Source organism: Oncorhynchus gorbuscha, unplaced genomic scaffold, assembly GCF_021184085.1.
Source record: "Oncorhynchus gorbuscha isolate QuinsamMale2020 ecotype Even-year unplaced genomic scaffold, OgorEven_v1.0 Un_scaffold_9778, whole genome shotgun sequence".
NCBI classification, from domain to species: Eukaryota; Metazoa; Chordata; class Actinopteri; order Salmoniformes; family Salmonidae; genus Oncorhynchus; species Oncorhynchus gorbuscha.
In genome coordinates, this window is record NW_025752673.1 from 133 (window position 1) to 5,363 (window position 5,231).

Consider the following 5,231-nt stretch of genomic DNA (forward strand, 5'->3'; position numbering starts at 1 on the left):
ATAAACACACACACACACACGAGGCATACAGGGGAATAAACACACACACACACAGAGAGGCACACAGGAGAATAAACACACACACACACACACACAGAGAGGCATACAGGGGAATAAACACACACACACACACACAGAGAGGCATACAGGGAATAAACACACACACACACACACACAGAGGCATACAGGGGAATAAAACACACACACACAGAGAGAGAGAGGCACAGGTGTAAACGGGCTTTGTTTCTCAGGGAGCTGTCAGTACCGACACAGAAACAGACACAGGTGTAAAACGGGCTTTGTTTCTCAGGGAGCTGTCAGTACCCCGACACAGAAACAGACACAGGTGTAAACGGGCTTTGTTTCTCCAGGGAGCCGTCAGTACCGACACAGAAACAGACAGGTGTAAACGGGCTTTGTTTCTCAGGAGCTGTCAGTACCGACACAGAGGACAGACACAGAGACATACCTGCTTGGGTAAGGCCAGGTTGTGAGAACTACCACTGTATCCGATGGCCGTGTAGAGTTTAGCTCTTCTCATCAGCAGACATCAACTCTTCAATGCCTGTACCTAGAAAAAGGAGGGTTAAACATGAGGAACACCAATCAATGATGGCCAAACAAAACAGAACACCAATCAATGTGTTCCCTGGTGTTCTCAAGGTTCCACGTGAGGACGATCAGGACCGCCGTATTCATCATGTCTCAGAGTAGGAGGGGCTGATCTAACATCAGTTTAACCTTTACGTTATAATGTATAAGGTTATATGGACAAAGTGGACCTGCTCTGAGATCAGAACTCCAAGTCTAAAACACAATGCACTGTATCTCTCATTGAGGACAGAGGATAGAGAATGCTGGTCGTTAGTCTCTTGAGGGTTAGCTGGTCGTTAATTTGTCTCGAGGGTTAGCTGGTCGTTAGTTTGTTAGTATCTTGAGGTTAGCTGGTCATTAGTTTGTTCGTATCTTGAGGGTTAGCTGGTCATTAGTTTGTTAGTATCTTGAGGGTTAGCTGGTCATTAGTTTGTTAGTATCTTGAGGTTAGCTGGTCATTAGTTTGTTAGTATCTTGAGGGTTAGCTGGTCATTAGTTTGTTAGTCTCTTGAGGTTAGCTGGTCGTTAGTTTGTCTCGAGGTTAGCTGGTCGTTAGTTTTGTTAATCTCTTGAGGGTTAGCTGGTTGTTAGTCTCTTGAGGGTTAGCTGGTTGTTAGTTTGTTAGTCTCTTGAGGTTAGCTGGTCGTTAGTCTCTTGAGGGTTAGCTGGTCGTTAGTTTGTTAGTCTCGAGGGTTAGCTGGTCGTTAGTTTGTTAGTCTCTTGAGGGTTAGCTGGTCGTTAGTCTCTTGAGGGTTAGCTGGTCGTTAGTTTGTTAGTCTCTTGAGGGTTAGCTGGTCGTTAGTTTGTTAGTCTCTTGAGGGTTAGCTGGTCGTTAGTTTGTTAGTCTCTTGAGGGTTAGCTGGTCGTTAGTTTGTTAGTCTCTTGAGGGTTAGCTGGTCGTTAGTCTCGAGGGTTAGCTGGTCGTTAGTCTCGAGGGTTAGCTGGTCGTTAGTTTGTTAGTCTCGAGGGTTAGCTGGTCGTTAGTTTGTTAGTCTCTTGAGGGTTAGCTGGTCGTTAGTCTCTTGAGGGTTAGCTTGTTAGTCTCTTGAGGGTTAGCTGGTCGTTAGTCTCTTGAGGTTAGCTGGTCGTTAGTCTCTTGAGGGTTAGCTGGTGAGGGTTAGTCTCTTGAGGGTTAGCTGGTCGTTAGTCTCTTGAGGGTTAGCTGGTCGTTAGTCTCGAGGGTTAGCTGGTCGTTAGTTTGTTAGTCTCTTGAGGGTTAGCTGGTCGTTAGTTTGTTAGTCTCTTGAGGGTTAGCTGGTCGTTAGTCTCTTGAGGGTTAGCTGGTTGTTAGTTTGTTAGTATCTTGAGACTAACAAGAGTGGCCTGTTCATTGGTTACCTGTTCCTGATTGTGTGTGTGTCTGTGTGGTAACTGAGGAGTTCTCACCCTCTTCCTCCTGGGTTTCCTGTTCCTGCTCTTTCTTCTTCCCTTCCTTCCTTCCAAAGAAGCTGCTGAAAAACCCTCCTCCCTGCTTCTGGCCGGCCACAGCCTTCTTAGCTACCACCTTCTGCCCTGACCGGATCACCTAGAGGAGGGAGGGGGAGAGAGGAGGAGGGAGGGAGAGAGAGGAGGAGGGAGGGAGAGACAGGAGGAGGGAGAGAGAGACCGGAGGAGGGAGAGAGAGACAGGAGGAGGGAGAGAGAGACAGGAGGAGGGAGAGAGAGACAGGAGGAGGGAGAGAGAGACAGGGCAGGGAGAGAGAGACAGGAGAGGGAGAGAGAGACAGGAGGAGGGAGGAGAGAGAGACAGGAGGAGGGAGAGAGAGACAGGAGGAGGAGAGAGAGACAGGAGGAGGGAGAGAGAGACAGGAGGAGGGAGAGAGAGACAGGAGGAGGGAGAGAGAGACAGGAGGAGGAGAGAGAGAGACAGGAGGAGGGAGGAGAGACAGGAGGAGGGAGAGAGAGACAGGAGGAGGAGGAGAGACAGGAGGAGGGAGAGAGAGACAGGAGGAGGGAGGGGAGACAGAGGAGGGAGGGAGGGGAGAGGGAGAGACAGGAGGATGAAGGGAAGGGAGAGACAGGAGAGAGACAGACAGGAGGAGGGAGGGAGATGGGAAGAGGGAGGGAGATGGGAGGGAGATGGGAGGAGGGAGGGAGATGGGAGGGAGATGGGAGGAGGGAGGGGAGATGGGAGGGAGATGGGAGGAGGGAGGGAGATGGGAGGGAGATGGGAGGGAGAGAGATAGGAGGAGGGAGGGAGATAGAGATAGTTCAGACACAGGTCCATGGGGAGAACCTCCACAAAACCCCCATTGACCTGGTTGTAAACCCCAGTAGTATACTGTAGATGCCTCCTGGTTACCGGCGACAACAGATATTAGACAAACCTCCATCTGTGCTTGTTGCCGGGCCAACGTGATGTTGAAGACATCCAGGCTCTTCTCAGGTCCTGTATCTGCTTCTCTTGGTCCTCTCTGAGTTTTCCCTGTGGTGTCAGTAGTTTGGCCTTGTAGGCTGCCCTGTAGGTCTTCAGAGTGTGGCGGTGCCCGGATGTTGGACCACGACCACATCTGGTTGAAACGTCTGATGTGAACGTCCAGGATGCTGTTCATACTGTACTTCCACCTGGAAACAGCGCCACACTACCGTTAAGGTGCTGAGATGGAGATCAGTGGGCATGGTTCCCGTCTAATGAAACCTCAACCCTAAGTTGAATAACATGATGAAACTCCCAACACAACATTATCCCAACAACACGTCTGCTGGTATACTTCCTTCAATTAGGATTGAAGACAACAACAACAACAACAAATCAGAAAAGTTCAAATTGTTTTGATAAACAGATATCATGACTAGTACTGCTCATTAGAATGTATGGAGTGGTGACTGGCTGGTTGTCTGACTGACTGACTGGCTGGCTGACTTGCTGGCTGGTTGGCTGACTGACTGGCTGGTTGGCTGGTTGTCTGACTGACTGACTGGCTGGCTGACTTGCTGGCTGGTTGGCTGACTGACTGGCTGGTTGGCTGGTTGACTGGTTGGCTGACTGACTGGTTGGCTGACTGACTGGTTGGCTGACTGACTGGCTGGTTGGCTGGCTGACTGGTTGGCTGACCTACTGGCTGGTTGGTTGACTGGCTGACTGGTTGGTTGACTGGCTGACTGGTTGGCTGGCTGACTGACTGACTGGTTGGCTGACTGACTGGTTGGCTGACTGACTGGCTGACTGACTGGCTGGTTGGCTGACTGGTTGGCTGACTGGTTGGCTGGCTGACTGGTTGGTTGACTGGCTGACTGGTTGGCTGACTGGTTGGTTGACTGGCTGACTGGTTGGCTGACTGGCTGACTGGCTGACTGGTTGGCTGACTGGTTGGCTGACTGACTAGGACTGCTCATTAGAATGTATGGAGTGGTGACTGGTTGGCTGACTGACTGGCTGACTGGCTGGTTGGCTGGCTGACTGGTTTGACTGGCTGGCTGGCTGACTGGCTGGTTGGCTGCCTGGCTGGTTGACTGGCTGGCTGACTGGATGGTTGGTTGGTTGACTGGTTGGTTGACGGGCTGGTTGGTTGACTGACTGGCTGGTTGACTGGCTGGCTGGTTGACTGGCTGACTGGCTGGCTGACTGACTGGTTGGCTGACTGACTGGCTGACTGACTGACTGGTTCTGACTGACCAGTGCATTGGAATGTTGTGTGTACTGGTTGGTTCAGGCTGACTGGCTGGTTGGGTCTGACTTCTTGACTGGCTGGCTATAGACTCTGGCAGGTCCACCTGGTTGGTGGCTGACAGGATGAGACAACATGATGGTTGGTTGACTCTGACTGGTCCACTGGCTGGTTGGTTGACTGACTGGCTGGACAACTGCCTGGCTGGTTGACTGGCTGGCTGACTGGATGGTTGGTTGGTTGACTGGTTGGTTGACTGGAAGTTGACTGACTGGCTGGTTGACTTACCAGTGCTCTGGTTGTCCACTGGTTCAGGTACTGAACTGGAAGAGACAACATGATGGTCTATAGACTAGGCTGGTTGGTACTGAACAGGAAGAGACAACATGATATCAGTCTATAGACTGTGTACAGGTCCACCATGGTTAGGTACTGAACAGGAAGAGACAAGATTATATCAGTCTCTAGACTCTAGCAGGTCCACCATGGTTAGGTACTGAACAGGAAGAGACAAGATTATATCAGTCTCTAGACTCTAAACAGACGCCTCACAAGTCCTCAACTGACAGCTTCATTAAATAGTACCCTCAAAACACCAGTCTCAACGTCAACAGTGAAGAGGCGACTCCGGGATGCTGGTCTTCTAGGCAGAGTTCCTCTGTCCAGTCTCAACCGGGATGCTGGTCTTCTAGGCAGAGTTCCTCTGTCCAGTCTCAACATCAACAGTGAAGAGGTGACTCCGGGATGCTGGTCTTCTAGGCAGAGTTCCTCTGTCCAGTCTCAACGTCAACAGTGAAAAGGTGACTCCGGGATGCTGGTCTTCTAGGCAGAGTTCCTCTGTCCAGTCTCAACATCAACAGTGAAGAGGCGACTCCGGGATACTGGCCTTCTAGGCAGAGTTCCTCTGTCCAGTCTCAACATCAACAGTGAAGAGGCGACTCCGGGATACTGGCCTTCTAGGCAGAGTTCCTCTGTCCAGTCTCAACATCAACAGTGAAGAGGCGACTCCGGGATGCTGGCCTTCTAGGCA

At 51.1% G+C, this 5,231-nt stretch overlaps 1 long non-coding RNA gene across 1 annotated transcript; it reads right to left on the reverse strand.

The window, feature by feature from the left end:
• Nucleotides 1–530: 530 nt before the first annotated feature.
• Nucleotides 531–3,023, reverse strand: LOC124030187. The gene is made up of 3 exons (XR_006837917.1): nucleotides 2,921–3,023; nucleotides 1,981–2,119; nucleotides 531–571 (listed from the first exon to the last, which is right to left on the reverse strand). It is a non-coding gene; the product is annotated as an uncharacterized LOC124030187 (long non-coding RNA).
• Between the last annotated feature and the right edge of the window lie 2,208 nt (nucleotides 3,024–5,231).